Source organism: Tachypleus tridentatus, chromosome 6 (genome assembly GCF_004210375.1).
Source record: "Tachypleus tridentatus isolate NWPU-2018 chromosome 6, ASM421037v1, whole genome shotgun sequence".
NCBI lineage: Eukaryota > Metazoa > Arthropoda > Merostomata > Xiphosura > Limulidae > Tachypleus > Tachypleus tridentatus.
Window position 1 is genome coordinate 11976110 of NC_134830.1, and position 27859 is coordinate 12003968.

Consider the following 27859-nt stretch of genomic DNA (forward strand, 5'->3'; position numbering starts at 1 on the left):
TGAAGTAATGATCACCACTGACAAGCACCCACCGCCTTTACATCTACTCTTACCGAAGTAGCGAGATTGACTGTCACAGTTATAACTTTCAACAGGTGAAAGTTGAGAGTATCTTTAGCGGCCTACTGTGGCTCAAATTCTGAACCTCTGGTACGCAGCTCTGCAAATCAATCACTACAAATACACTCAGCTCATTTAGTTTCTATAATACAGAATAATGCGATTAAAAACCTCAGAGTAAACATTAGGTTCCATAATTCTTGAACACTTTTTTTGGTAAGATAAGTAAAGACGCAGTTCTTATAAATTAAACAATACAAACTACCTCTCTTCAATATCCATAGTTTGTTTATTTTGTTTTTGAATATTGCGCAAAACTACTCGAAGGCTATCTGCGCTAGCCGTCCCTAAATTTTGCAGTGTAAGACTAGAGGGAATGCAGCTAGTCATCGTCACTTCCCGCCAACTCTTGGGCTACTCTTATACCGACGGATAGTGGAATTGACCGTCATATTATAATGCCCCCACGGCTGAAAGGGCGAGTATGTTTGGTGTGACGGGGATTAGAATCCGCGACCCTCACATTACGAGAATTTTGTAATTAATGCTGTTTGTAGACAACCATTTTCTTAATCGCTAAATAAATGACAATATTCGAGACTGCTCAAGTTGCAAAGTGTTAGTCTTACGTAATTGCGTTACTTCTCGATGATTGGTCACTTTATTAAGATTCTCCTGCACTCCTACGTCCGAGTTTAAAGAAAATCCAGTTTGTTTGTATATTCCGCTTCAGCTGTTTACCTGAGCCCTAAAAATCCAAAGATGAAATCAAGTCACAGTTATTACACAATACAACGGGTAAGGTTAGAAATTACGAGATACCATAATGAGTACCTATCTCACATGATCTTCGTCAGCGAATTAGTTTTTTGTTTTTTTAACTGTATTCGAACCTATCTGTTATTAGAGCCTACAACCGAAACTAAACTAAGGACAATGTGAATTTTACTAGAAAAAATACTATGTCTGTTAAATACTGAACATGGGTAATATGGCTAACAAATAATTGTTAATTGCAATAGGCATTAGGCGATCTATCATTTAATCGTTTTCTTTAAGAGTCTCCTAGATCAGGCGTTTCACTCGCAGTCTGAAGGTCGCCAGTTCTAATTCCCTTCCCACTAACCGTGTTCGCCCTTTCAACCGTAAGGGCCTTATAATTTGATGGTGACTCACACTATTTGTTGGTAGAAGAGTAACCCAAGAGTTGGCGGTGGGTGCTAATAACTAGCTGCCTTTTCTCCAGTTTTTTATTACTAAATTAGGAACGGCTAGCACAGATAGTTCTCGTGTAGCTTTACACGAAATTAATAACAAACAAACAATTAACAGAGTCTTTCAAAATTTAATTGTCTCCAAACCATACTATCCAGAGGACTTAATAGCAGTTGTCTACCACAGAAAAGGACAAGTCGTGCAAAAATACGTATCGTAGACGCAGATAAGTATCATATCTTTACTAATGCTCAGAGTTCAAGCTGTTGAAGTTTAATGGCTAGTAGTGTATGATTTCATTCATCGCATTTCACCCTTAATTATATCAGTGATACAGTAAAAATATAGAACAAACCGTATAAGTAGCTTGATAATTTTTAGTTCTTCTAACAATGCAAGCCTGCAGGAGGTAGCGTAGTGGTGAGGGTAACATTCATGTTAGAAGAGATGAGCCATTCGATTTTTTTTTAATTCAAAACTTATGACCAAATATTTTCCAATAAAATAACGAATTATATAAATAGATATATCCTGCATTTTTGTCCACCGAAAAACGTAATGGTACCTATAGTCAATCTTAGTGGGTTGAATATTCACAATTTTTAGGTCATTCGTCTCTACGATCGAATATGACAATTACATGTATCTTTTTAACTCCATTCGATGTGAAGTTCTGGCTACTATCGTAACGAAATGAGGTTCACCCGATATTTGAGTTTTAATAAAGTGATCAGCTGGAACACTGTTGTCTCTAATACTGTGATACAATAAACACGAGAACTCGTTAATTCAGGGACAAATGATGTTTTCTGGCTCTAAAAGAATCACATGTGTAAAGATCCACTTGTGTTATTCCAGTAAAATAATCCAATACCTAATATTTGTTTTCTAGTATGCTAATTATCCACAGTGATCGTATTCACGTTTCAAAACACATCCACATTTTTCTGTCTAGAAAAATAAAACCTAGATATATACTTTGTAAGTATATGTTATAAACACCTACAAATTTAGTTCGATTAAAATATCTAGCAGATATTTACTGCAAATAAGACATCTTTTATGCTATTAAATGTCTTACAGTAATTAACTGCTTCTTTAGGTACAAATTACTCTGCGAAACGCATTCCAGCGCGCCATCTTACGGCGAAATCCCAATCATTGGTTAAAGTGTGGTCGTTGCCTCTCACGTACATCTGCTACCTATCTAACAGGCTATGATACTACGCTCATTGACGCCACTCATCCTAAAGTGTCGCCCTTTCACGACACTGTGGTACCTCTGCGCGAGTTAATCGAACCTGAAGAATATTTTGAGAGAAAAAGGTCAGAATCCTTAAGATTAAGTTCCGTCAATGGAAGAGTATTACATTTTTAGTAAAGAAACCGAACGTGTCCTCTGTATATGCGTTATCTGTTGCTAGTATTATAAACTACAAATCGAGAATTTTATATGCAAAAACGGCTCGTTTGGGTTGAGAAAATATTTTACATAGAAGAGCGAACAACGTTTCGACCTTCTTCGGTCATCGTCAGGTTCACAAAGAAAGGGGTTGTGTAACTGAGTGTCGGAATATAGAGGGCGGTGTTAGATGTTTGAATATATAATTTTATTTATTTTATTATATTAATATAGGTATAAAGGCGTTCCTTTATATTGGTTTATTTTGGGTTTAAGTTGTTGTACAAGTAAGGCTTCTTTAATTTTGCGTTTGTTTATGTTTGTTTCTTTATTTAGTATTTGAGTGTTTTCTATGGTTATGTGTTTATCCCTTGTGTTTATTTGACTTGCAGTGTTCGAAAACGTGTGAAGGTGACTTTTTATGTTCTTTGAATCTGGTTTCCATTTTTCTACTTGTTTCTCCAATATAGAAGTCGTGGCAGTTATCACATTGTAATTTGTAAATAATGTTTGTGTGGTGTTTGTCAGTGTAGTTTTTACATAGTATAGACCTCAGTTTTGTGTCTGGTTTTTGAATAAATTTGGAATTAACTGGAATGTCATATTTTGTTACTAATTTTTGCCAAATGTTGGTTATTTGTTTGATGATGTCAGGAATATATGGTATGCAGCAGTATATGGTTTCGTGATTTTTTGATTCGTGAGATATATTTACTTTAGTTGGTTGATTTTGCTTTCTGTCTAGGTGTGTGCGTATAATGTTTTCTACGGTTTGTGGGGGAAACTTATTGATGTTGATGAAGTATTGTTTTATTTTGTCTAATTCATCGTTAATTTTATCTGGTGTGCATAGTTTTATGGCTGTGTTTATTTGGTTTCTTAGTATGTTGAGTTTTTGTTTTGTTTCATGTGCTGAGTTCCAAGGAATGTATAGTCCAGTATGAGTGATTTTTCGGTGGATTTCTGTTTTGAATTGTGTGTCGGTTCTTGTAATTTTGAGGTTTACAAATGATATTTGATTGCTTTCTTCCTGTTCACATGTGAAGTTAATGTTGGGATGTATAGAGTTAATGTGATTGAAAAAATTAAGTATGTGTTTTGTAGATTTGAATCCCGCAATCGTGTCATCTAGATCTGGTGATACTGGGTTGCCCATGCTTAGGTCATTTGTTTGTATATAGTTTTGTTGAACATGAAGTTTGTCTTTATCATGGTGAATTTTATTAGGGTTGCTAACTGGTTACTGGGAATTTCTATGGTTCGGTTAGGGTCTCGGATATAGAGTTCTAAGGCTATCTTGCAGGCTTCAGTGGTTGGAACTTCTGTAAAGAGGGATATAACATCGAAACTGGCCATTAAGGCTTTATGATTAAGTTGATTTAGATTAGACTTGAAATTAAAAGAGTCTTTGATGAATGAGCTGGCTGATGTTACATATTTGGAGAATGCCCATGTTATGTATTTACCAGGATTGTAATTAAACGATTCATATATGGACATTATTGGTCGTAATGGACAATCTGGTTTATGAGGTTTGGGGATGCCGTATCTCGACATCACTGAAATCGAGAATTATCTTTTAAAAACTTGTAGATAGGTGTGTGATATATTGTCTAATCGTGTAAGAAATCTAGACACAATTTACAACAGGTTGCAAAACAAGGTACTACTCTTAGCCTTGTAATATATCTTTCTGCACATGAACATCTTGAGTAGTACTTCAACAGTTAAACAGAAGACTGTAGATATGGAACATTTGTGAAGAAATTAACAAATAGACTGTATATCAACTAGTGTAAATTTATATTATGTTCTTTGTTATGAACAACGTTAACATGGTCGTTTATATTATTTTAAATCATATGTTAGATTCTATAGAGATTATTTGATGTTTCTAGATGTGATTTTCTGTGTGCCGTTTATATTCATGTACATTTGTAGTTGGATTGTTGTTCTAATGTATGAGCTGATATTTATACAGTTGATGGTAGATTCCAGTGCATCAGCTGATTTTTATACAGCTAGGTATAGGTTCCAATATATATATGCTGGTATCCATACGGCTAGTTTCAGTTTTCAATGTGTCAGCTGATATTCATACAACTGACGGTAGGTTCCAGTATATTAGCTCATACCCATACAGTTATTTATAAGTTCCAGTGTATTAACTGATACCCATATAGGTTCCAGTATATCAGCTGGTATTCATCACGTTGATGGTAAATCCCAGTGCGTCACAAGACTTTCATACAGTTAGCTACAGGTTGGAGTGTGCCAACTGATATCCATATAGTTGGTTGTAGGTTCGAATATTCTATTTGATAGCCATGTTACTAGATATAGGTTTAAGTGTGTTAGTTGATGTTCATGTAGCAAGATAAATATCGGTGTTTATATATTTTTGAATGCTGGTTACTATTTCGATTTTGTGATTTTGTCTGTCTGAAAACTGCTTCCCACTTCTGGTGCTAGAAAAACCAAACGTGGCAGGTGAACTCGGGGTGACCGGGGAATATTCTCATGGTATATAGCACAGCTCTTTCACTCTTATTTATTTCAAACGTCAAAGAAATTTAAAACGCACCTGGAAAATCCCTCAGGTATGGTGAGAGTCTATAAATGGTATTAAAAATTTATTCAGGTCGCTTAACTATTCTGAGGTATCATATCGGCATTTTCACAGATTTTCTTTCCAATAGAAGCCCACTTGAGATAGCTATAGATATAATTATGGATAATGGAGGAATGTGATCTGTACCCTGGGACCTCTGTCAAACATGAAGGGGCATTTTAACCTATAGCTGTGGAAGTTGTTAGATAAAGTTGGATCTGAGTTCCTATTAGTCATATTTAATAGCATAGCATGTCTTCTAGGTTGTACTATTCGTGAAGTTAGGAAAACACGTAGGTTCAAGAAGTGTTGGAACAAAGTATTGTTTGACTCCTCTGTTAAATATTCGGTAATATAATAGAGTTTAATAAGTGTAGTTAACTAGTAGCATTGAGATGTCACAAAACCATCAAGTGGACAGTTACGTTTGAAAGTTCTACTTGTTTTATAAGAAATAAGTTATGTTTCCATTTCAGTTCACGGGTTGTTCTAAACTTGAGGTTCACAATTTCCGTAGTAACAAAAGTTGTCGACTATTAAATTAAATGATGAACAATTAGTTTATTTTCTAATGGTTGTAAATAATTTTCGAGCTTTAAATATATATGTATAATTAAAAGTTATGTAAAGTTTTAAAATATATAAAATATGTTTTTTAAACTGAGTAAGATTTTGTTTTCCAAAACTAAAGATATAATGTTACCAATAAGAGTATTTTAAGACCAGTAAATAAATTATATTTCCCCACTTGTAGCAGGTTTTCAATACAACAAACCAAAATAAAAACAAGTCCATTTTCCGTTGCCCGGCATGACCAGGTGGTTAAGGCACTCAACGCGTAATCCAAGGGTTTATCATCACACTAAACGTGCTCGCCCTTCCATCCGTGGGGGCGTTATAATGTTACGGTAAATCCCACTATTCTTTGATAAAATAATAGTCCAAGAGTTGGTGGAAGGTGGTGATGACTAACTGCCTTTTCTCTAGTCTTACACTGCTAAATTAGGGACGGCCAGCGTAGATATCTCTCGTGTAGCTTTGCGCGAAAATAAAAACAAACGAAACCATTTATCTGTGAGATAAATTAAGAAAGACTTATAGTGCTAGAAATTGGGTTTCGATACCTGGGGTGAGCGGAGCACAGACAGCCATTTGTGTAGCTCTGTGCATATTGTGTGTGTGATTTTCTTTTCTTATAGCAAAGCCACGTTGAGCTATCTGGTGCGTCCACCGAGTGGAATCGAACCATTAATTTTAGCGTTGTAAATCCATAGACTTACCGCTGTACCAGCATGGGACCTTGTATAGTAACAAACATAACAACATTTTTATACATTAAACGAACTGGAAAAACAATACTATGTATTACAACAGACACAATAATTTGCTCAAGAGACTAACATTGTTCACTAGTGGCTCAGCAGAAAGTTTAACAGCTTCCGATGTTAAATTTAGTGTTCAATCCCCGAAATTGCTGTAGCGCAACGTCACCACGTTTTATTTTTCTTCTTATCTTAAGACCCCCGCTAGTACAGCGGTAAGTCTATAGATTTACAACGCTAAAATCAGGGGTTCGATTCCCATCGGTGGGCTCAGCAGATAGCCCGATGTGGCTATGCTATAAGTGAAACACATTCTCATTTTAAAAACGTAAGCTGAATTTAATAACAATTTAATTTCGTTAACACCAGATTATATATTTATTATCTTTTTTCAAAAAATAGTTATTTTGTTACGCATGTTATTTACTGATATTGACATACATGCATTCCACTCTTGAGCACTTTAGCAGCATATGAGTTCGGAGTTTTCCACTAACATAAATAAAGGGTACTCCCCACCAAACTTTTCTAAGCTCGCCAGCTTCATGTTTCAGATAAATAATAAAATATTAAAATGTGTATTTGTTTTTGTGTGGCTTAAAACAGATCTAGTACTGGGAAAGTTGTTGAAAGTTATATTAACCCTTTTTCTGAGGGCAACTGAACTTGGAAATGAGTTACAATACTTTCAAAACTAAAAAACGGGTCATTTATATTTAGTTCACACCCAAAGTTAAGCACCTTTTATAATCGAACTTTTAGAGTCCCAGAGAAGAACTTTGTATCTTTGTGACCCACATGAATACTGATAAAGCTCTTTCATACCACGCAGCACACACACACTGTCACTCTCTCACAGGAGCTGGTGTCAGACACCGTGTGATCGTTCCGGCTCAAGAATTGTTGAAATATTTATTTTCGTTCGTCACATGGTTATTAAGACACACGAATATGTCAATAATAAACGTAATAAGATATATTTTACAAGTATAGTGTGTATTTAAAACTTACACATTTTCAAAAAAAATATTTTTTTTTAGTTATACGTGTCAAAAGAACAACAGTCATCATGAAACACAGAACTATTAATACTGGTTGCAAACTATTGTTGCTAAAACCAAAATATTTTATATATAGTATATTGTATATATTGTTCTATTTGTTGCTTTATTCTTTACTCCTTAATTTAAAGAACGTTGAATTGTGTGTTATTCCAATGTGCGCATTCAATATATTACTCATGTCGGCAGTCTCAAATAAATAGTGCTTCATATAGTCAAAATGGTCTCACAGAAATTGAAATTCAGTTTTGAAAATGTAAGGTACCCTGACGGTGACGTTACACATCTAAAATTTGGAAGGACTATTGCAGAACTTAGTACCACACTACTGCCTTCTGTTGAATATTAAGCCTTAATACGTTATAAACTCGGACAATTCTTCTAGTACCAATACTAGCTGTTGATCTCACTGGTTTTATGTTGTTGTTTTTCTCAAAACTGTCCTACAGTAAGTTAATTAACAAATACTTATCGTGTAGAAGTGTAGACCAAATAAGTTTCATCCGAAAGAGAAGTGATTGTTGTTGAATTGTTGTTGTAAAGCACTAAACCTCTGTGTTATACTGAGTTGTAATAATATGTCAATTATCGTAAAGAAAATGTCGAGATTTTTCTTATATAGTGTGATCACGTGTGTATGGAATGGGAAGTCAGTAGGGTTCTTGTTGTATTGTCTATTAATATAAATATGTTGGAAAACCTAGCTGATTTTATGTTATATAACTATATAGTTGTTATTACATAACTGTACTACTTGTATACTAGTAAGGAGCTCAACTAATATAACAGGCGTCATTTTTCTTTGCTAATTATCGTTTAAAGTGTAAAGAAAATGTGTATTTTTTACAGTTGTCAAATTGTAAATGTTATCAATGTTTAATATGAAAATATATAAGAAATATCATATTTATTTAATTGTAATTTTTAATATGTTAAATCAAGTTTATTTTTGCGTTTAAAAAATTATACACTTTTTTATTATTATTAAGTTACATTTGAAGTTTTCTTTCTGTTTCATGTAATCGATACAATGTGTAAAACAATAATCAGTGATGACGAGAAACCCACTTGTTGAGAAATTTATATGCAAAAACGGCTCGTTTGGGCTGAGAAAACACTTTACATAGAAGAGCGAACAACCGCCCTCTACATTTCGACACACAGTTACACAACCCCTTTCAAACATGTGGTCAGCTTCCGGTCAGTTACCTCTTTCTTTGTGAACCTGACGATGACCGAAGAAGGTCGAAACGTTGTTCGCTCTTCTATGTAAAGTGTTTTCTCAGCCCAAACGAGCCGTTTTTGCATATAAATGTGTAAAACAACTCTCTCTCTTAAGATCCAACTGAAGTGGTTCTCAAGATTACTTTCCCCTGGGCCTCCAAACCTACAGTTGTAAGATATCCTTGGTGGATGGAAGAGCTAACACTAATTTCGATTTGTCTTATTGCTTTGTGGTAAGTTACATGTTATCTTCCAGTTATTGATAATTAAAGTATGTGGAACAGGGATGAGAGAGCATCTGACCTCAATACCCAATTATCTTTTAATTGAATAGTAGGGTTAGATATTTGAAAATGTCAAGTGTGTTCAGTGCCCCTTTGGTAGTTAATTTGTGAAAACACTAATATGAACCTAGTAAAGCTGAATATGTGTAATTAACCTTACAAATGAGGTAAAAAAAACTTTTCAGTTATAGTTAACACTTCTAACGAAACTTAAAATGGTGATTTATCAAATGTTTTTGTAGATCTGTTTGTTTACGAAAAAAACCAACAAAAAACACAGCTATTTAGAGTTAATCTTTAATGGTATTGTTTACATAGAAAACTGAAATAAATAAATCGCGTTTTTATTTATTATTATTTTATTATTGTTTAACGTTCTTTGTTGCTTCTGCAACGTGAATGAAAAAGCCCGGGGCAAATGGAATGCCCTTAAAAACCGCGTCCTCGGGTCTTGTGGTGTTTTTGCCTATACAAAGCTAGAAGACCAAGAGCTTGTAACTGAAAAGATCACCCCCAGGGAATTAGACATTTTGGAAGCTGTTTCAATGATCCCTGAGTGTGAGAAGGCCCCGACAAATAAGTTTAATAAAGGAGAAACTAATATGGTGTTAAAGGAAAATCAAACAGAACCAACCATCTTGCAGACAATAAATGAAAATCACTCAGTAGAAAAGAAAACAGAAAGAACAGAAAATGTGAGCAAACCTGCTTCAGGTTCTGATAAAACTAAATTAAAAACACGCGTTAGGACAATCGTGAATGATGACAAACCTGAAGAAACATTAAAATCTGATTCACCAACAACGGTTCGTATGTTTAAAGTTCTTTTACTTTATAGTAGTCAGTATATAACCATTAATAACAAGGATCTACTCTTAATGTTAAACTTTCACTTCATACAAGTTTGTTTATACCTACATATATATATATATATATTGCAAGAAGCAACTAAAATATAATGGAATTAATAGTACATTATTAATGTTAATGCAAAATTACTGTTATAAAATAATTACAACCATTCTCATATTTAATTTCTGTGAATATCTGTATCTGGTTAAAAATTGAATTAATTTCTCATTCATATTACGTTTATGATTAAGATGCGCAGCCAAGTGCTTATTTGGGTACATGCGAACGTAGGTGCTTATATTGACACATGTATACGCAGATGCTTCTTTTGCTAGATGCACTCGTACGTGCTTATTTTCATATATGCGCCAAGAGGTCTCATATTCGTACATGGGTACGCAGGTGCTTATTTTGATACATATCCGAGCGTGCAGGTGCTTATTTTAGTACATCCGCACGAAAGTGCTTATTTTGGAAAATGCTCACGCAGATACTTATTTTGGTACATGAGCGTGCAGGTTCTAAATTTTCCTACATGTAAGCGCATGTGCATAAATTGACAGATGCACGCAAAGGAGCTTATTTTGGTACATGCGCATCAAGGATCTTTTTTTCGTTATCTGCGCGCATGTACTTATATTGGTAAATGCGAGCACAGGTGTTTATTTTTGTACATCCACGCAAATGCTCATTTTCGTACATGCGCACGCATGTGCTTATTTTAATACATGCACACTCAAGTGTTTATCTTCGTGCATGTGTGTTCAGGAGCTTATTTTGATAAAACTAATGGTAAAGAATGATAATCTTTATATTTTATTTATGTTAACTGAAAGTCTGGTTCAGTCACTTCTCAGAATAATTGATATCAATGTTCTTGACATTGAACAGTCACATTTTACTAATTCATTAAACACACAAAAAACTGAATGGACACTTTCCATCAAGCCAGTAATTTTAGGAAACCAAAATATGTAACAAAGGGAATAATTAAGTACAACTATACTAATCACTGTTTGATGTTAACTGTCTGAGCTGTTTTAGGACGGTTTCTACCAACTTCTTCTTGTCTCGTTAATTCTTTTTTAATGCTGAAAATATATTTTTCTTCTTGTCTGCTTCTCTCACCTTTAAGGGAGTAAAGAACATTAATTCACACTAAAAGTATGGATAGGTCAAATTAATAATATTTTAAAAAATTAGTAAATTATATTATCCTTTTCATTCACAAACCTGAACAAGACCTACCTAAAAAAAAACAAGACCCTTTGAAAAAATGTTGCATTATTTGAAACTTGTATTTTTTAGCAATAATTTTATTTCTAAAACAACTTGAAAGGCAGTAATACACTTTTCACAAATAAATGAACATTGAAATTGGTTCAAAAGCATGCATTATAAAGTATAAACACACCATTGTAAAGTAAAAAACAAAAAAAAAACCTTTTATCTTTATAACACAAATTCATCAATCAATCAATTCTTTTACAAGTCTGCACACACACAATTTTGCCCTAAACAATGTTTTAGGTAACACTGCATAACAAATCATTTGCTACTGGAGAAAACTCAAGTGATTCTTGGTAATTGAAGAGTTTTGTTTTCAGATATGTAATCAGAACTTGTCCAGCACCTCTAGATTCTAAGATACTGTAGTATCTCACTACTTTATCAACAATATGTGTAATAACATACAATCAGCTCAGTTTAATAGGTTTATACTGTGAAATTAAGTTTACATAGAAAGTTTAATGGACAAAAGTAATACATTTTTGATAACTTCAAACAGTAACTGTGTTGTATTGGTGTAAAACTCCATATATATTGTTCATATGTGCTACTTGTTCTTGATAAAATTATAATGACTTGCACCAATTTTGCTTCATTCCCATGTTCACCTTTTCTGCCCAGGAACATTTGAGGAGTCCCTCAACTGAGCTTAAAATGGGCAGAGTGATACACCTCTCTCTCTACTGCTTTTCACTCACTCACTCAGTTGGTTACTTTTTCTAGCTCTGCGCGCACACTCAAAACAAAGTCCATCTTCCTCACATCATACCTGTGATATAATCAAATAAAATTAAAATTTTGTTTTTAAAATATTTTAAACTAGTTCTCTTTTATACTTTTTAGATAATTATTTGATGTTCTGGCTGCTTTCACTTCAAGTAAAGTCCAAAAACCACCAAAACAGTTTATGCTACATTTGTGTTGTACAGTTTCCAAATCTGGCTTCACACAGTGGCTAAATAAAAGAACAGCAATTGTGTCATTGACAATTTCAATGATACAGTGTGAGCCCAAAGATCATTTAACTAACTGTTATTTTTGCATTAATATTTCTGGATATTCAGACAAAACTAAACAATAAACTAAATATCCAGAGATTGTGATGAAACCAGTATCTCATGGAGATGAATTTCTTGTGTCACATCCAGCAGCAAAGTGGGAAATAGAAGTTATACTGCAAAAAAGACAATGAATCATCTTTACTTCCTTCATTTAGTAATTTTACCCCTGTGGTATCTCAGCATAAACTGCCTCATCTGATCACACAAGATGTGCTAAATGATCAGATTTGTGACTTGTTTTATACTGAAACAGCATGGGGAACTTTCATTTATGACAATGGAATTTATCACAAAAAGTCTTGCTTCTCACTACAGCATGCAAGATACTTTGTGTTTCTGTACAAATGTTGATGCACTAATTGAAGAATCAAGTTCTGAATATACTCTCAAGAAAGAAAACATTTTACCAATACATCTAAAGTTAGTGTGAAAACTGTGCTTTTACATAATGGGAACACTAAGCCATTGGTTCCTATTATTAATGCTGTGAACATAACAGAACATGCAGCTTATACCTGAAGCAATAAAATATCCACTACTGCTAAGTCCATAAAGTGAGTATACCAAACACTGTAGCTTTTTGTCTGTCTGGGATAGCCGATATCATAAAATTCATTTAAAAAAAATGGAATGGCCAGTGAGAGAATTATGTTCCAGGAAAACAGAAAGTTGAGTTCCAACTTTCAGTGAACCATCAAGATATGTTTCTTCCATCACTCCATCTGTCTTATAAGTTTCAAAAAGTTAGTGAAGTAAAAACTAAAAAGGTGGTATCTTTGTTGGGCCACAGATTTGGGAAGTGCTAATGAATGGTGATTTTGAAACATTACTCAATCAGAAAGAACTTACTGCTAGGAAATCACTCAAACTGGTTGTTAAAATTTTCTTAGGAATTTACAGAGATGAAAACTATGTTGTGATGATTGATGATATCCCTGAGAACAGGAGGAAAACTGGGTCCAAGATGTCACAAAAGTTACACTTCTCACACTTTTAATTAAGCAGATCTAAGTGCAATGAGCAATAATCTTGGTGAGCACTTCCCTCAAGATATGTCTATAATAGAACAGTAACATCAAGAAAGACAGTGGAATCCTGTGATGACGGAAGAGTACTGTTGATTCTTATAGCATGAAACTAACAACATACATAAAAGATACAAGTCAGTCAAGTATTTTGTAAAAAGAAATACAAAATAATACCATAATGAAAGTTTTAAACATAGCTTAAGTGTATTTTCAGTATATAATTACATGTTGTTTTTGAACATTCTTAAATGCAATTTTCAATGAATAAATAAAGTTATCAGAGAGTGTTATTTTCACAATATATAAGAATATTTAGAATAAACCTAACATAGCTCAAAAACTAGAAGTGATCAGTAATATTCAACAACTTTTAGAATCAGGATCAACAAACTACTCATGAACAGTTGTATTTTTATTGTAGTAGAGAAGCTTCTTTTGTGTACAGTGTAACTTCTAAACATATAATTACTGTGCAAAATTACTCAAACACTTATATGCTTTACATATTTCTAAAAAAATACTTTGATTGAATGACTTAAGGATATTTCAACATATAAAGAAAAAACATGAATTTTTTCTCATAAGTACAACTCAAAGCTGACAGTTAAAACCATATATAACTTCTACTATAAAGAAGCTTACACATGGAACAACCTTAAATATAAAATTTTCAAAATTACTTACAGATCAGCTTATACAAAATATATACTTCATGATATTCCTACAAGTACCTATATTCTTTGTTATGCCAACTAACAAGACATGCTTTAACAGATATGAGGTGTTCTTTCATTATGAAAAGCCTAGACACCTAGTTGTCATTAAAAAAAGGTGAAGGAAAACTATCGTATTTATATGCAAGAAAGTATCAATTAATTGTGCAAATTTGTGGTAAGCAGTGTTAAATAGATGAATAAACAAACATTCTGAATTTAAGTGGCTTTCTATTAAACGAAACTAATTATGGCTAAATTAACTAACACATTCATGATTATAAACTTCAAAATGTAAAATAGAATTTCAGTTATAAACATTATACCATAAATTTAAGATTTTATTTCTATCTACCTTAGAAAAATAATATATTGATAATATTTATCTACTTGGTATTCAATGTTTTATTACTCTCACATTACACGTGGAGATGAGAATATAAGAATGTTTATTTAATTTGAAGCATTGGAACCTATCATCTTGTGAATATTTGCAAATTGTATGCATGTATGATTAACTGACTACACAACAGACATTCAACTATTATTAAACTCTCGACAGTTAAAACTGATTCATTAATAATTATGGTATTAATACAGAGAATTCTCAGGTTATGTTTAATATATTACAATGATACAAAACATCTATGGAGAGAAACTTTTTGGTAATAAAATCTACAACTTTTTCCAACTTCTGTCTCAAAACAAAATACCTATATAGTTCAAATAAAAATTAAATGAGTAATGAATATTATGTACATCTAACATATCACCATACTATTGATGATCAGAAGGGTTTCATGGAACCCTCAATGCAAGCAAATTTTTTGCTATAATCCTAAACACAAGATTCAGCTGTTTAGAAGGTTTAGTTTTGTTCTAAACACATAACTTAAGATAACAATGCAAAATAATCCTCGTAAACAAATATATAATAATCAAACAATTTAACCAATACTAAAAATAAACTAACATTAAAGAAAGAAATAATAAAACATTACTTTATTCAGAGTCTACAACTATTTATCATCTTACCTTCATTCTTTCTAAATTTGTATTTACACCTGTCAAAGGCTAGTTGAGAAACTAAATAAGACTTAACTTTTAATTTAAAAAATGAAACATGACATCTTGCAGGACTTGTCTTGGAGTAAGACATCAATAGTATCAGGTTTCTTAAGGGCAACATATAACTAGGTAACTAAACATACAATGTTTCAGGTGGCTATACGTTTTCTTTTTCCTTTTTTAAAAATCTAAAGATGCATAACAATTATTGGAAAGACTTTAACAATTTATAATAAAGCAGTCAATTAGTGACATTTAAAATTAACTTTGATTACTTATATGCTCCACTTACTTTTCAAGCAGAACTACAGCAACTTGTGGGTTTACCCTTAAGTTCTAACTATTTTCTTGTCCACAGTCATGAAAGTAGGTTGCCCAGTCCCATGTGAAGAAAAGATCTAGAAGTTATAAGAAAATATAACAACAAAAATTCTGCAAGAAAAATTCCACTGCACCAAAATAAAGTAAACTGTTATACCTAAATTAACTAACAAAAATTACAAGAAAAGAAGGAATTGTACACCATAAGTCAGAAAGTAATAATAAGAAATCAATTTTAGTGAAAGGAGACTGATGGACTCTGTGATTAAACTAAAATAATTGGAAGATGTGATATCGAAAAATATATGGAACTATTTTACTTGGTAGAGTTTCCACAGTTAATACATCTTTAATTATCTTTGTTTGTTTGTTTTTGAATTTCATGCAATGCTACACGAGGGCTATCTGCACGAGCCATCCCTAATTTAGAAGTGTAAAACTAGACGGAAGTCAGCTAGCTATCCCTAATTTAACAGTGTAAAACTAGACGGAAGTCAACTAGCTATCCCTAATTTAACAGTGTATGACTAGACGGAAGTCAGCTAGCTATCCCTAATTTAACAGTGTAAGACTGGAGGGAAGTCAGCTAGCTCTCCCTAATTTAACAGTGTAAGACTGGAGGGAAGTCAGCTAGCTCTCCCTAATTTAACAGTGTAAGACTAGACGGAAGTCAGCTAGCTATCCCTAATTTAACAGTGTAAGACTAGAGGGAATTACGTACTTTACATTCACACTTAGACACAACTAGCTATCATCTGATCTTAACATTAGTAACAGAAGGTGTATTTAATGGCCTAAATATAAGCATTGGGTGTAAAACATTATTGTAACAAAGGCTTAGTTGAAATACTACTCCATTGAAACTCTTGGTAACTTTTATCTTTCTTTTGTCTATACCTCAATGTTAATAAACAACTGAAAAAAATATAAATAAAATGATATTTAACTTATTGTGGTGCAATAAGTGAGCCTAGGGTATTATTTGTTTTATAATTAAGCTTAAAAATGTACTGTGCAGTAACTTACTATAAGCTCAATAAAGACAAAATATCAATTCTAAATCTAAATAATTTCTGAATTAAATTGTTTTGTTGTATCACCAAAGTTAACAAGAATAAAAAACAAACCAATAAATATATGAAACATTCACAACATAAATACCATAGTTGACCTAACAATATCAATTGGTAGTTTTGTTACAAAACAATGATATAAATTGTAGACCATTACTATTAAAACAAAGAAGCATGACACAAACTGTTTATTATATATATTAACACCAGAGGGACATTTAGAGTGTTCCTTCTACCACATACACATTATACTCTTTAACACTGTAAATACCTGACAGCCATAAAGCTTCTTATTTCCAAAGAATGCAACATGTAGATCTTCAATGTTTTCAGTTTACTAAAATATTTAGTTAAAATAAAGTTATTTCAATTTTTAAGTCTATCTCATGCTACGTTTATCATTTTTATAAAGTACTTCATAACTTGTTCTTAATGTTTCATGAAAAATTCAAAATCTTCCTATTAACAGTAAGCAGAGCCAATCTATATACATATACTCAAAAGGTGATTTACCAAACTGTAACTTTTATCTCTGTATTTCTATAGACTGATGGAACTTTTAGGCAAATAGGTCTATTCAGATACCAATAACTATTTTGAATCTATTCAATGTTACACAGCGTGGCTTTCAAATGCATCACTAAACTTTTGGAAAAGAAATATCAATAACTAACACACTGAGCAAGAGCAAGAATTTAAACTGAACAAAATACACTATTCATTTCAAGCAAGCCAAACTAGCCTAACAATCCCTTGACTGTTTATGTACATGTAAAACTGAATGAGTGCTTAAATCTTTATCAGTACAACATATAATCCAATAAAGGTGACATAAAATATCTTAACTCGATTGACTATTCTTTTTTTAGGATAATAAAAAGCAATGATTAGTAGGGCACATTACAAGTACAGATGTTGATATCATTTATGTCAATAATAACAGAAGACATTCCTGTCATGTTTAGATGTACATAAAAAAATGTATGCTTTACATGAAAGATGGCAGTGACAACAGTTAAAAGATGTTAAAACAGTTTTCACAGAATAGAAAAATGAAAAGGAATGGGTATTACAGAAAATGATAATGTAAAGAAATATATAGGAAACAATACTAATATATGGGAAATAGAAAAATGAATTAAAATATAGGTTATTAATAAAAAAAAATTACAAAGTTGTTTTGAAATTTTTTTAAGAGATGCACAAAGGTCATTAATTGTAGGACTGAGAATGATGTCACACTGTTATAAAATTTAACAATGCTATCCAATAAACATCCTTAATTTCTTTCTAAAAGTAGAAAAGATTCACAAATAACAATGAACAGTTGTGTTGAAACTTGAGAAAAGTAAATAACCTTAAATAATATCAAACCTAATGAAGGGCAGTTGCTTGAAACACTAGTTAAATAATGTAACTGATTTTGTCCTTTTTTAACTTTAGGTGTTTATAAAAACAATATTTCTTTTGTGAAGTAAGAGAGGATTCCATATACTGTAGACCAGCACAGTGCTTCCTTGTACCTCGACAAGCATGAGACCTGTACAAGTAAAACTTTATACAACCTTCCCTAACAATGGCTAGTGACCAATAAAAGCCAGCCTATTAACCTGAGACACACACAAGATAATCCTCTAATACAAAGAAAAAGCAATATGCAAAAAAATTCACATAATACAAACTTGAAACTCCCTTATGTTAAAAAAAGAGAAAACAGACCTCCATGATGGTCCCTGAATATTAAAACTACTGTATATATATAAACCAGTCTCTGTATCAAAAAGACTAATGACTGATTTTCAGCCACGACCACTAAATAAATAGTTCTTTGAGATTTCCAAGAATATGGAAGCAGATTATTAGTCAAAACACAGGATAAAAAGTAATGAGTAACTAGTATCTAGTAGTTAATAAAAAAAAAAGTTCTCATTTAACATTCAGACAGAAGTGACCATACAGGTTACTAACCATGACAGTTCATGAGCATCAGAACTATGGGATGAACTAGACAAATACAAAAACTTGTTCACCCTTTACCATTCAGATAACTAGACTAGACTGATGTTTCAGGCAAGACTAAGAAAAGAGGATACTAAAGTATTCTAGAGATGTTTCTCAAGCAAATTAGAATGACCAAATACAAAGTTCACCAAAATAATTATAGCAGAAGTAAACAATCTGATTAACAATTACTTTGAAATTCTTTTAAAGCCTGTAGAAAGGTCCAGTGATTTAGTCAACAGAAAAAATATAAAAAAGCAAATAACTTCATGAAGAAATCACAATTCCAAGAATTACATGACCAAACAAGTCACTCTCACATACAGCTGTGATAAGACATGTAACTGGATTACTCGAAGTTCAAGAGAGCGAAGTCAACAAAAAATGTATCAATTACAAACATATATGTGACATTTATAATCACAAGTACAAATGCCATAAATACATTGATGGATGTCACTGACAATGAATGTAAATCTCGTGTAAATGTTTGGTTCCCAGATACACAAAAAGTGTTCTTGACTGAAGCCAACAGGCAAAAAATTCCACATTAAAATGCACACAGAAGCATTTAAATGACATAGTCTTAAGTACTCACATCAGAAACTCAATGATGAGTAGTGTTGATAAACAAAATAACACTGAAAGTCACGCGCTTATCTGATTAGAACAGCAGCATTTTAAAATTAATTTATATGCAAATTACTGAATTATGTGCAAAATTTAATTAAACATCTTTACAATCCATGCATGTGAATGAAATTAACATTATAGTATATAATTTAATGTTCATGTTATCCAAGTTTTAATTCTTTGTTACAACAGAAACATTTAAAATAAATAGTTTGCTTGTCACATGATTCAAGTTATATAAAAACAATCTCCAATTTAACAGAAACTGACTGTAAACACATAAGCTCGCAATGCATACAACTGTCTAGATGCCAATGTAGTTTCACATGTCCTTTTGAGACATATGATATATGCAGTCTTAGAACTGAATCCACTGCAAAAGATAAATAGATTTTACAGCCTTTTTTGGTGCTATGCCAATCTTCTGTACTTTGGAAACAAATTTATGACGTACAAGTAATTAGTTAATACAAGTGTGCAAAGCTGTTATAAAGAGCTCAGTGTACACTCACTCCACAAACAGTTAATATGAAATTGGTGTACAGTTTTTGTACTGAAGTCGAAGTAACAGCCTGCAGTACTATTGTCTACAGCACAGTGGTTTGTTACCTCAAAGTGCTATAGTTAGAGACAATTGAACTGTACTTAAATCTAATTTTTATATTTTAGTTGACTATGTATAATTTATGTTTTAAAAATCCTATTTGAGTGATTTAATGGTTTTTATACGCTTAGCTTGTTACATGGATTGTGAAAGCTTTATAAACAAGATGGTATCTATAACAGCCATCCTGTTTTGGCAACACATCTATGTGGGAAATTTCTCAAAATAACTTCTTCATAAAAGGCCTATTGGTATCAGTTAACATATCAGAATAAATAGACAAAGAATTTTAAAGGAGAGTTAAAAATAAACTATAAATGAAAAGATAAAGATGTTAAATTACAAATATGTGAAAAAGATGACCATACCAGTGAATTTCTATAAAGATGTAAAAGGTATGTACACATTTTTGTTAATTTTAAAAAACATTTCCCTGCACTCTCTGTTGATGATGATAAATAGAGTTAGTAATACGGTGCATAAAAGAGAAAATAAAGTACAAATATTTACCTTAAAAAACAGCAACTGATGTTCATTTGTAAGGTTCTAGAGGTTATGCAAATGAAATGTAAAAATGGTAAGGTAAAAAGTATTATTTTTATACTTTATGTAAAAATTATTTTGCATGTGAACTACTCAGAGTCCAAGTGTAAATAACTACATTAAATAATGAATTTTTATTAGAAAAATCCAAAAAATATTTACAAAATAAAACTTTTGCTGAAACTACTTACTTTAATGAAAGTTTGTTATCAAGTTTTTAGGAAATAATTTCATTAACTAGTTTCATTTTTGAAAGCTATTTCATGAGAGTTGCATACTTTTCTTCCTGTGAGCATATATCATTCTTCAAGGTTTAATGTCTTCCATAATGTAACTGTTAATTACATATCTATATACATAATGTATGGCAATGTTACATACGTATACAATATTAATGACCATTCTACAGCAACCACATAAAATGTATTTAGTCCAAAAGCAATGTTTACATTACTTGTAATATCTTTTAATATGAACTTAAATAGTAGAGTTTTGTAAAGGTTTACTAACCTGCCTAAGATCAGCAAAGCACATCTGGGAGTGTACCTTCTTCAAACCCTCTAACAGGTTCTGAATTAGCAAACACTACTGAAGATAAAAAAGAACTCAGTTTAGTTTATATCCATTAGTGAATAATTATTATCTGCATATGTTTTGAAGGCCTTATCATAAAATATTTGTATTGCCAACACAATTCAGTTTCATTGAAGCATAAATGCTGTTTCGTTTTTGTCTTTGATCTGCTTAAACATAGTCTAGAAAGCCAACATCCAAATGCAGTGCAGATTGTGTGAAAAGTTTATCAAAATGTGTGGAATAAGATTGACCTCATCAACTTTTGTAGAAACTTACTGCAATGAAAGAAGTATTTTCAGGCAATAATGCATTATTATGGCCATCAAAACTGAACATGATTTACAATGAAATAGTTCCAAGGGAAGCAGGAAACCTGAAAGTTGTTCTTAAAAGATAAAGAACCCTTAAACAAATAATACTGTGTAAGACTATTAAGTATTCTGATTATTGACACAACTGAAAAATAAATAAGAACAAAACTACAATAAGAATTTCATTAATTAATCAACAACAAAAATAAATCTCTTCACAGAGAACTAAATTTCATTAACAAAAATACAATTCCTAATTGACCTAAAACTTTAAGAAGTTAATTATTCTTGGGTATCTTTGAAATTAGATTTTGATAAAAATGGTTTTATGTTTCAGATGTGGTTTAAATAAACAGTTTCAATTTTAAGGTAATAACATTAAAGTGTGATGGTCCATAAGGTACAAATTTTCCAAACTCTTCAAATTTCTTGATTTGCATATACTGTGTTAACCTTATTTCCCCAGATGTTAAAAGCTTTAAAAATAACAACAAAAGCACATTCAATTTTGTCCATAAATCATTCATAAAAAGATCATAGCATAATGTGTTTGCTAAATGACCAATTTCCATCTTCAGTCATTGTCTAATTCAACAGAAATACCTTTGATGCAATATATGGAAAATAGTCAAGTAAGGAAACTGTTATTGTATTAAAGTCTATCTTTATACTGTGCTGTTTGTGTCCCAGGAACCACAGTACTTACATTATACATACATTGCACCTTACTACTATAACAACTGAATAACACAAGCAAAACCAGGTTAATATATGTGATTCATCCTCACTGTCAAGCTGAATTCAGAGAAAGTACACCTTACTTAAAAAGATGGGAGTAAATATTTGTCCACAGAAAACCATCCTTTCCTTTTCACTACTGTCTTACATTATACACTATATCTTATTAGTATGATAAAGCTGACTTAAAACTATAAAATGTTCAAAGTTGCATTGCCTACTTCAATCTTTTTTATCTACCTTTGTACTAAACTCACTGACTCTTTAATCTTTTGGGATCTTCTAGAAATTTTTCCCTCTGTTTAGGATGTTTTTTTGGCCTCCAAATTAACAAATTAGGGCTGAGAGATGCCTTGGGTCTCTTTTACAACTGGATGACGTATCCATATCGAGGCTTACAATATAAAATTGAATATAAGGCGCCTTGTTAATTTGGAGGCCAAGAAAACATACTAGAGAGAGGGAAAAACTCCTAGATGATCCCAATTTTCATGAAAATATAGGTGATTTTCAACAAAATAAGATGTTAAGCAGGGCAACAGTGAAAATTATGTTTCCTATACTGAAAATGTATTTCATATAACTCGTCTCATTTAGTGCTGCCCTCTATGTGAAAAAAAAGAAAGAAAAACATGCCACAAGTATTTTTCCTCCCTTCCTTTGGAAATGACTCATTTTAATGTCTCTCATGCAAATTATCATGGATAATCTTCCACAAAGGAAAGAAATATACACTCATTATACGTGCGACTTCCTCTATTCAGTTCTGTCAAATTACTGTTTTGAGTTTTAGTGGAGAATTGAATCACTCATTTTGAGTGGAGAGGAAGTACATTTTATGTACAGAAAAACTAACTTCTAATACGGTACATTAGCTGTACTGATATAATCAGATAGAATCACACACTGAATTGGTGCAAGGGAAGAAAAGAACACCCTTTGAAAGAGTACGAAGGGCACACCTTGAGTCTAAAGTATTAGATATGAAGATATGATGTGGGAGACTACACTACTTCTAAACCAGCCCTACTCTTCACCAATCTGGGAAATGTGTTGTATATTCTGGTAGACAAAAACTGAGAAGTAAATCTAATTAGTATTGGGGAAAAATAAAAATGTCCCAAGACACAAAGTGGCTAGGGCATGATGGACTGTACTTGACAATTACATCCAAAATCTATGCTGCTGGAAACTGACACAGATAGAGGGTAGGTGTAGAATGAAAATTACACCATCTTCACCTAAAATTAATGAGACCAGAAGGGATATCAAACCCCTGACTCCTGAAGAGAGCGTATGTTAAGAATTCAAAATGGTATATCAACTTAGAAAACCTGATGTCCTGCATTGAAAAAACGTGTATGAGAGAGAAATTGACCAGAACCAACCTAAGACAAATAACATCTTCAGAATAAGCTACACAAAAGACAGTTGAAGGGAAAGAACCAGAACAATCCCAAGTTCTTCCACCATGCTGTATCAAGACGATTGTAGGACGTAGGCACCTACTGTTTGTAGGCCCTACCAGCCATATAAGTTAAACCAAATATTAACTTTTGAGGAAAATTTTCATGGACCTATAGTTTTCATAGGCCCTAGGCACTGTGCCTAATAAATAATTCAGCCCTGCCTCCACAATACAGATAAAGTATAATTGAAGAAGTCAAACATATTCACTACAATGTGCAAAAAACTTATGTTTTTTGCTTTTACTCTATATTATAAAACAAAAAAAGGTGACTGAGAAACTGATTGAAAGACTATGACAGATAGCCAGTCTTCAGTTTTAATGACAACAACAAACAGCTGGAATAGAAACTGTGAAAGAGATGATTTCCAGATTCAATGTTCTGTTGGACAGAAGGTCTTGAACTACCTCCAACAGAAGCTGGTTGTTAATGGGATCCTGAGGAAGGAAAGAAATGGATATCTGTGATAAAAAGAGGAAAGTAAAGAAAGCATAGGACATGACCAAATAATCCACCAATCTGTGGTGAAACACTGCCAAGGGGAAGAAAGTCACACAACTGAGCTCCCATCCAGTTATCAACTGGTACTGTTGATATTATGATGACCTACACTGAAAAAAACACCTGGAAAAGAGGAACAGGTAAAAGCTGGGGAGCACTAGGATGGGAAACAGGAATAGGGGCTTGTCTTGATTCCAACTGTGGCAAATGTGCTACCAAAAATGAAAGGGTAGAGTGTTGATGCAGGTGTTCCCAGCATACATTTCCAAAGGGTCTGGAATACGTTTAAAAATATGCTAAGAAACAGAGCTACACATGATTTCCCAAGTGGGCAGCAAATAAATCTGACAGAAGGCTGCATTTTGACCCAGTATGTTTCAACAACAGAAAAATTATGTATGCAAGGTGAGAGTAGAGAATGAAAAATGAGTTATCTTAGAAGTAACAATGGAGAGGCTGTTCCTCAAATACCTCAGGACTTTCGTACAGAGTACCTGAAAGTAAATGTATGGTAGATAAATACCACAAAAGTAAGGATAATACAGAGGCATGGGTTAAAAGCACTGGAAGTCAGGGGGTACTCCCAAATTGGCAAAATAGATTCCAACACCTGTGAGTCTTACAACAGATAAGTTACTTGATGGTTCATCAAACAAACTGTCCACAGCACATAGGAAGCAAGACATGCTGGAACTCTCAACCAATTATGAAGTAAAATGCTTTGTATGAACCCTAATATCCAAAGAAAGTGGGAAAACTAAATATGGTAAAGAACTGAGAACTATCATACAACAAAAAAGGATGAGGATTGTAGGAAATCATAAAAAGGGATAAAACATCACATACCTGAGAAATCATACCTAAATACGCAATATTAGACCGAGCTGACTCTGCAGGAGGTGTACAGGGAAACATGATAAAATCCTGTGGTGGAAAAAGGCTATAAAAATCTTTCTCGGAATGAACAGGTTCAGATTGTTCATGAGGTGAATAACTTCAAGAGAAAGTGGCTGACTCACAGAACGACCAGTCTCTCATCGAATAATTGCAGATAATTCCATTAACAGGGTTGCTTGCACCTCCAGCCACAGTTACAAAACCGGCACTCTGTGCTATATCTACCTCATGTGCTTCGTAAGCACTCACGAATTTTTCCAAAACAAACATGTACAATATTATATCAACTATACTTTGTCCTATCCATTGCCGACGACCAAACACAATAAGCACAATCTTTATATAAGCAGCTTATCACAGCAACGAATCTTACGATGAAGACGTTTTCTAAACTGATAGAGTGTGATCACAATTAATTATACTTGTGAGAAGACATTGATATTAGGCCTGTGATGTAATTAACTCCACGATTTTTATATTCAGCCCCCTAGGTATCTTCATGGGAGAAAATAAATAAATTTCTTTTTCTTGTAATTCTGTTCCAACCAGTATGTAAACAGTTTGTTTATGATGCTTTTATTTTTTAATATTTTAACTCAAATTGGGAAACTTAAGGGAAGAATAGAAACTTTTTAAATTCCGTATATATAATTTACCTGCCAAGCGAGTTGTTTGAACTATTTCCACAACAATAATTGTGATTATTTAGCAAGTATTATTGTGAAACAACAATGTCTTATTTTGTAATAATATAACGTAAACATTAGATGTTTTTTTCACACATATTTCAATTTGTATATTTTAAATTCAAATCAAAGCTCTTTAAAATGGAACTGTGGTTTCTGTAGCCTCATCATAAATTTCACACCTTTCTGTTTCTGTATTTTGTCAGCTTTTAGCGTTTAATCCGTAACTCCGTAACTTTTATCAGCTTTTAGTATTTATTCCGGAACTCCGTAACTTTTATGATATATTGTTGTGGTGTTTCTTCGTTGCCTCTAAGCATGATGTGAAACAACAATATCTTATTTTGTGATAAAAAATAACGTAAACACTGGACGTTTTTTTCACACATTTTTGAATTTATTTATTTTAAATTCAAATCAAAGCTGTGTAAAAATGGAGTTGTGGTTTCTGTGGCCTCATCATAAATTTCACACATTTTAGTTTCTGTACTTTGTCAGCTTTTAGCGTTTAATCCGGAACTCCGTAACTTTTATGATATATTGTTTGTAGTTCTTACGTGCTTACAATATTTATAATATTAACAATGAAACAGTATCTTAGCAACACAGATAATTAGGAGACATTTTGGAAAACGTTCAAGTTACTACTGCGTGCAAACTTTAAGATATAGAGATGGTGAAGTTCTTTTTTAAAACATTGATTTTTATAGCATTATATGCTGTAATGATAGCAATGCCTGGACACATAAAGCTTAAACCTCAAAGTATTATACTTGGCGCCCCACAGGTGATTCCGTGTGTCCCTGACAGCTATGGGATCAAAACTTCTACCATTGATATTTTCCAGTATTATTGGTTTGGCCCCTACGGTGGAATAGCATCAGACGATGATAAAATTCGAGTAAACAAAGCCACGGGTGATTTAATGATTTATAAATTTGATTTTTCTGATACCGGTGTGTATAAGTGCGTTATTGAATACTCAAAAAAACTGGGAGATAAAAGCACACAAACCAATTTTCATCACTCATTTCTTGGAAGGTAAATGCTTATAAGAATCGATTTTGGTAGTGTTTAGAAGTTAAAAAAAACTTTAAATTATGAATCGGATTCCATCCATTTTTACTACAATTTACGTAAAGTGTTATAAGTTTGATATATATTTAATGATTGTACATTAATTTTCCAAAATCCATGAAATCACCTTTCCAACTACCAACATACAGGTCACCGCCATTGTTTCCGCGTTAAGCCTGAGATGTTAAAATGTTGAAAATCAAACTTGTATGCAGATATAAATTTATCATTACGAAATAATTTTTGATTTATTATTATCATATTGTTTGTTTGTTTTGGAATTTCGCACAAAGCTACTCGAGGGCTATCTGTGCTAGCCGTCCCTAATTTAGCAGTGTAAGACTAGACGGAAGGCAGCTAGTTATCACCACCCACCGCCAACTCTTGGGCTACTCTTTTACCAACGAATAGTGGGAATGACCGTAACGTTATAATGCCCCCAGGGCTGAGAGGGCGAACATGTTTGGTGTGATGGGGATTCGAACCTGCGACCCTCAGATTACACGTCGAATGCCTTACCACATCTGGCCATGCCGGGCCTTTAATTACCAAAATTTGCGTTTTTCATATAGGAAAGCTACAAAGGGATATCCGCTGTACCAACCGAGGGGAAATCGAACCCTTAACTTTAGCATTGTAAATCCTTATTTATTATTAATTATGAAAATACATTGATTTGAAACCTCCTGTGACTTACGATACAATAGATAAAGAGAAAGATAAGCCATCAACTATATTTGTTAAATTTCGTTTATACCTTACAGGATTTCCAATGTATGAGCTTTCACGAAGAAAAGTAGTTAATAATTTGTTATGAGCCTAAAGTGTCATATCAGGTCAAAAATTCCCCAAGTGGGCCAGCAAACTGTTTGCGTGCTTCCAATGCTAGAAACCGGGTTTCGATATCCGTGATGGCCAGAGCATAGATAGCCCATGATGTAGTGTTGTGCTAAATTACAAATAAACAGTGCAAAAATATTATTTCTTATGTCAACAATACTTGAACTACGAACCATCTTATACTTTATTTTAGCATGCGTACAACCTAGTGAAAACTACCAATGTCCTGGAGGACTCACACTGAGACATAACCTGTGTTGTAAGTTGTGCTTTCCTTCAAAGCGTTTATATGTGTGATCAGTATTTGTGAATTTTAATTTTTAAATAAATCGAAAAAGGAAAGACTGTTTCGAACAAACTAAGCAGTAAATTAGTTATTATATACTTCATCCATTATT

The 27859-nt window shown here is 32.7% G+C and overlaps 1 protein-coding gene and 1 long non-coding RNA gene across 12 annotated transcripts in view; one reads left to right on the top strand and one right to left on the bottom strand.

Moving 5' to 3' along the window:
- LOC143251934 (dynein axonemal heavy chain 7-like) overlaps nucleotides 1-27859 on the top strand; it is a 557556-nt gene that overhangs the window by 238644 nt on the left and 291053 nt on the right. The window lies entirely within an intron of this gene.
- LOC143251933 (uncharacterized) overlaps nucleotides 9463-27859 on the bottom strand; it is a 73687-nt gene continuing 55290 nt past the window's right edge. The window contains exons 1-6 of one of the 11 annotated variants that reach the window (XR_013028736.1): nucleotides 24808-25365; nucleotides 20877-20951; nucleotides 20334-20369; nucleotides 15484-15589; nucleotides 13232-13519; nucleotides 9463-11159 (exon numbers count right to left, since the gene is read on the bottom strand). This is a non-coding gene — a long non-coding RNA (uncharacterized LOC143251933). Of the gene's footprint in view, nucleotides 12091-13231; nucleotides 13520-15483; nucleotides 15590-20333; nucleotides 20370-20876; nucleotides 20955-24807; nucleotides 25387-27859 lie in introns of those variants that run through there. The other 10 variants (XR_013028741.1, XR_013028734.1, XR_013028737.1 and 7 more) reach the window with 10 other exon arrangements.